This window comes from Crocuta crocuta, unplaced genomic scaffold (genome assembly GCF_008692635.1).
Source record: "Crocuta crocuta isolate KB4526 unplaced genomic scaffold, BGI_CrCroc_1.0 scaffold488, whole genome shotgun sequence".
NCBI classification, from domain to species: domain Eukaryota; kingdom Metazoa; phylum Chordata; class Mammalia; order Carnivora; family Hyaenidae; genus Crocuta; species Crocuta crocuta.
In genome coordinates, this window is record NW_027530995.1 from 1,216,661 (window position 1) to 1,223,063 (window position 6,403).

Below are 6,403 nucleotides of genomic sequence, written 5' to 3' on the forward strand. Positions count from 1 at the left end.
ACTCTCTGGAGGAAATGTTGCAAGGAATGCAAAGTACTAGAGATACCACTATAAGCATGATTCCTACAAAGGACACAATGACTCTAAACCCATATTTTTCAATAATAATTTTTTTTGCAATTACAGAGTGGTATTTAGTTAAGAGAACAATTATTTTGTATAAGATGCATCAGAGACAACTGAAGATGTATGAACTCCCATCCCCAAGAAGCACATGCTTGAAATATCCATGTCAATTTATAGCTCCTCCTATACTGTCTCAGGCAAAGTTTGTGGCTACTGAAAATACCACCAGGACAGGGATATCTGAAGTCCCATTCCATAGTGTGTTAACTATCCAAAGAAGAGTCACTGTACAGTTTAAAAACTTAGCTTACACCACCTTACAGTTTTTTTTTTCTTTAAAAGGAGTGAGTTGTATACGGAGGGGGTTAAATGCTTTTAGACAAGAAAAAAATAAACTGAAACCAACTTATTCATCCTCATCACCTTCTTCATCTTCCTCCTCATCCTCTTTATCTTACTTGTCTTCTTCCTCTTGCTTCTTTTTCTTGCTTGTTTTCAGCCTGATGACTCCCTTTTTTGGTCCCATCAGGGTTTCCTTTAGCTAGGTATGTAGCAATATCTTTTCCTATTTTTCCTTCAGCTAAGCAGCCTTCTTTTCATGGGGCTGCTTATCATCAGTGCCAGTGTTATCCCTCATCTCTCCCAGTTTCTTTGCAACATCACCAATGGACAGGCCGAGATGTTTTCCTTTGAGTTTTGGTTGATACTCAGAGCAAAACAAGAAAAAGGCCAAAGGAAGACTCTTGGGTACATTGGGATCCTTGAACTTCTTTTTTGTTTCCCCGTTAGGGTGGATGTAAATTTTCATTTCTCTTTCATAATGGGCCTTTTGTCTGCCTTTGCCATGTCTTTAAATTTTCCTTTCTCCTGAGCAGACATGGTCTTCCACCTGTCTAACACTTTTTAGAAAACTCAGGGAAGTTTGCTGAAGCATGTGAATGCTTCTTGTGCTTCTCCTCTCTGCAGGTCTGCATGAAGAATGCATAGGATGAATTGCTCCTCTTGGCTTCTTAAAATGTCCTTTGCTTGTGTTTAATTATTTTCCCAAATGAGGCACAGAATGGCCCAGTGCCTGCCTGGTTCTCACTTGCCCTGGCCCTACTCAATGGAGCTCAGTGTGCTGCAATTGTTGTCATGACCATTATTTTAAAGCAACCTTAAGTAAGCTTGTGTTTAGTGCCAGAATATAGATAACTTGCATAGAAGACAGAATCTAGAATTGACTCATATACATGAATACTTGATATAAAACAAACTTGAGGGCGCCTGGGTGGCTCAGTCAGTTAAGTGTCCAACTTTGGCTCACGTCATGATCTGGTGGTTCATAAGTTCAGGTCCTACATGGGGCTCTTTACTGTCAGCACAGAGCCCACTTCAGATCCTCTGTCCCCCTCTATCTCTGCACCTCCTCAATGGTCTCTCTCAAAAATAAATAAACATTAATTTTTTTAACATTGGCCATTCATAACACTAGGGAAAAGACTGTCTTTGTAGTAATGGTGCTGTATCAGTTCTATATTCATATATCCAAATAGCCACATGTCTAAGAAAAACTTTGCCCCTACTTCAGACCAAAACAAAACAAACATCAGTTCTAGGTGCATTGTACATCTGAATCTGAAAGGTAAAACAAATTTCTAGAAGAGAATGTAGAATATTTTCATGACATCTGAGTAGGCAAATGTTATGTTAAAAAGATAGAAAAATCACTAACCATAAAGGAAATAAATTGAACCACATTAAAAGCAAAGAGTTCTATTCATAAAAAGAAAACAGTAAGAGAATAAAAAGGCGAGCCACTGAGAAGAAATTTATTACGTGTATCTCTAACAAAAGGCTTGTATCCAGAGTACAAAATGAACACCTACAGATCAATAAAAAGAAAGACAAGGATACAATGATGGCTCAACATCAGCAAATCAATGGGACACGCCACAAAATGAAGGATAAATATCATAGGATCATTTCAATAGATACACAAAAAGCATTTACAAAATTCAACATCTCTTTATGATACAAACTCTTAACAAAAGTGGGTATAGAGAGCACATACCTCAACATAATAAAAGCCGTATGTGACAATCGCACAGCTAACATCCTACTCAATGGTGAAAAGCTGAAAGCCCTTCCTCTAAAGATCAGTAACAAGACAAAAATGCCCACTTTCATCACACAAGGTATTGGAAGTCCTAGCCAGAGCAATTAGGCAAAAAATAAAAAAGAAAATAAAAGGACATCCAAATTGGAAAGAAATTAAATTGTCACTATTTGCAGATGACATGGTATTATATAGAAAAAACCCTAAAGCTTCCAACAACAACAACAAAAAAACCTGTTAGACCTTTATAGGCCAGTATCTCTGATGAGCATAAATGTAAAAATCCTCAACAAAATATTAGCAAACCAAATCCAACAATACATTTTAAAAATCATTCACAGTCAAGTAGGATTTATTCCTGGAATGCAAATGTGGTTCAGAATTCACGAATGAATGTGATACATCACATTAACAAGAGAAAAAATAGAAACCATATGATCATCTCAATAGATTCAGAAATGGCATTTGACAAAATACAATGGACACTCGTAGTAAAAACTCTAAACAAAGTTTGTTTAGAGGAAACATATCTCAACATCATAAAAGCCATATAGGAAAAAGCTACAACATCATAGTCAATGGTGAAAACTTGATAGCTTTTTCTCTAAGATCAGGAACAAAACAAGGATGTGCACACTCACCACTTTTATACAACATAGTACTGTAAATCCTAGCCACAGCAGTCAGACAAAAAGGTAGGTTGGTAGGTAGGTAGAAAGAAAGGCATCCAGATTGGTAAGGAAGAAGTCACACTTTCACTGTTTGCAGATAACATAATACTATACTGCAGAAAATCCTAAAGATTTGACCAAAAACCTAGAACTGATAAATGAGTTCAATAAAGTTTCAGGATACAAAATCAATGTACAGAAATATGTTGCATTCAGACACATTAATAGTGAAGTGGCAGGAAGAGAAATTAAGAAAACAATCACACTTTTATAATTGCACAAGAATAAAATATCTATGAATAATCATAAACAAGGAGGCAAAAAAAAAACCCTTTACTTTGAAAATTATAAAACACTGATAGAAACAAATGAAGATGACACAAATGGAAAGATATTCCATGCTCGTGAACTAGAGGAACCAATAATCTTAAAATGTTCATACTATTAAGAAGAATGTGCAGATTTAATGCAATGCCTGTCGAAATACCAATGACCATTTTTCACAGAACTAGAACAAATCCTAAAATTTGTCTGGAACTCCAAAAGACCCCAAATAGTGAAAGCAGTTCTGCAAAAGAACAAAGCTGTAGGTATAATAATCTCAGATTTCAAGATATTCTACAAAGCTTTAGTAATCAAAATAGTTATGGTACTGGCACAAAAACAGGCATGTAGATCAATGGAACAGAACAGAATAATGTCATAAATTCAAGAACAAGCAAAACTAATCTATGTTCTTGTGGTTACCATTCAGGGAAAAAATGGGTCCTGATTGACAACAGGCATGATGATGACTTTTGGAGGCTGATAATTTGCTGAGTTTCCAAGCAGTTACTTGGATGTGCTTACTTTGTGATAGTCCATTTAGGTGTTTATTTCTGATTTTGCATATATGTCATACTTAAATAAAAAGTAAAAAATAACTTAGTTTTTTCATAAAATGAAAAAGGGGCAAAATAAATATTTTCTNTGTCCTATTAATAAAACATCTCAAAATAGGTTGAAATCAATAGACTTAATGTTATTTTTTTTTATTATGGTTAAAAAACATGTAAGATTTACCCTCTTAAAAATTAAAAAAAAAAACTTGTTAAAGTTTATTTATTTTGAGAGAGAGAGAGTATGAGTAGGAGAGAGGCAGAAAGAAAGGCGAGAAAGAATTCCAAGCAGGCTCCACATTGCGCAGAGCCTGATGTGGGGCTTGAACTCACGAATCATGAGATGAAACCAAGAATCCGACATTTATCCTATGGAGCCACCCAGGCACCCCCACCCTTAACAAAGTTTTAAGCACAGTGTTATAAAGCACATCTCTAGGATTTATTTACCTTGCATAATTGAAACTTTTCCCCATTAAACAACCCCCCCATTTTCCCCTTCCTCAAGCTTCTGGTAACTACCATTCTATTTTCTGCCTCTATGAGCTTGATTAGTGTAAATACCTCATATAAATGGAATCCTGTGGTACTTATCCTCCTGTTACTGTTTTATTTCACTTAGCATGTATCTTTAAGGCTTATTGATATTGTTGAATAGATGGTATTTCATCATTTTTAATGCTAAATATTCCATGGCATGTATATTCCATGTTTTACCCATTCATCTGCTGATGAACATTTAGGTTGCTTTTACATCTTCGCTACTGTGACTAATGCTGCACTAAACGTAGAAGTCTAAATATTTCTTAAAGATCCTGATTGCAGTTCTTTTGGGTAAATAGCCAGAAGTGGGAGTGCTGGATCACACGGTAGTTCTATTTTTCCTTTCCTGAGGAACCCCCATACAGTTTTTCCATAGTGGCCACAGCATTTTACATTCATACCCACAGTGAGTAAGGTTTACAGGTTTTCCACATCTCTGCAACACTTACTTATTTGTATAACGGCCATCCTAACAGATGTGAGGCACTATCTCATTGTGTTTTTTATTTTAATTTCCCTAATGATTACTGATGTTGCGCACCTTTTCATATACCTGCTGGCCATTTGTATTGTCTTCTTTGGAGAAATGTTTATTTAGTTCTTTTATGCATTTTTAAATTGAGTTACTTATCTTAATTTTGCTACCAAGTTGGAGGGTATTTGGTTTGCAAGTTATTTTTCCCATTCCATAAGCTGCTTTCTCATTCTGTTGATTGTTTCCTTAATATTTAATATGTAAAAATGACAACACTAAATTAGTTTAATTTGGATTTAGCTTTCTTGCAGTTAAATAGAACTAATTTTCATCTTATGATTCATAGCTGCTGAAGAGTTCCTTTCACAGAATGGATGTGTAATTTAGTTTTTCTATTTTCTATGGATGCATTTGACTGCTTTATCTTTTTTAGAAGTTCCAGCTCAGATGTGTTTGGACACTCCAATGCATTTCTGAGACACAACAGAGCCTAATTTTACAGGGCATTCTATAACTTAAGAATGGAAAAAACTGATCTACAATTTCCTTCTTCATTATAGACTCTTGTTTGTGATTTGGGCCAAGTCATGGTCACTGTATGAACTTCAGATTTCCAACTTCTAATGGAGGATTTTATGGTACTTCTTTGACTCTTTTATTTACCCACTCAATGGGTTTTATTCCAGGTAAGCAATTTCTTCTGGTGGGACTGGCATATATTTTCCTTTTGAATGCTAAAGCCTTTCACATTGGGTTCTAGGGTTTAATAATAAATATAAAGCATTAATCATTCTGGGCTCATTAAAACCAGTCAGATGTTTCTGGACCTGCATGGTCACATTGTAGCTTGAATTATTTATATATAATTATATTGCTTTTGAGAAAAATAGGAGATGCAATTGGTGAAGCTGTTAAAATGACTGTAAGTAAAGTAATACATAAGAAAAAGATCCAATTTTGTGGATAGTTGTTTATTCTGCATTTTACCTTTCAGAACAATTAAATTGTTATTATGCACTTATATGCGCACAGGGAATATTTGCAATATTATTTTAAATTGAGGATAATTAGTATTTTATATCAGCAAATTAGAAAAACAAGCAAAGAACCTAATCTCTCCCCCATTAGGTTAAAGCAAACCCTGGTCTCAGGAGATGGTGACACTTTTATTTTCTCTAGTAAGTAAGAAAAGAGGGGAGAACTCCCCACCATGATTCTCACGCCTGTGAGGCTACTGGGATTGGTAAAGGACTATACTTTGGCTTGAGCTTCTCTTACTCTCTCAGGTACCTGTTAATGATAGTTTAAGGTATGCTGTAACACTTCTCCAAGCTTGGTCCATTTCTCCAGCTCCTCCCTGATTTTAGGAAATTGCCTTGCCATGGACATAGGTGTATCTGGGTGTCTGGACAGACTTAATACTTTTGCCATTTTTCAATTTAATGAAAATCCACAACAATATTACATTCTAAATATTTTTTGAAAAGTTTGGATAATTATTCATTACTCTATTTGAGTAGCTCAGTAGCCTTCAGTCTCCATCTAATTGGTAATGACCTTTAGCCAACTTCCTTCTGTCAAATTCCCTACTCACATTTCACAGCAGTACCATCAGACTATCCTGGAAAAGCCACATGCCAAGATGCCAAAGAAATCCACATAGGCTTGAAAC

At 35.4% G+C, this 6,403-nt stretch overlaps 1 pseudogene; it reads right to left on the reverse strand.

Annotated features, from left to right (window-relative positions):
- Positions 1 to 472: 472 nt before the first annotated feature.
- LOC144236842 (high mobility group protein B1-like 1 pseudogene) overlaps positions 473 to 6,403 on the reverse strand; it is a 52,653-nt pseudogene continuing 46,722 nt past the window's right edge.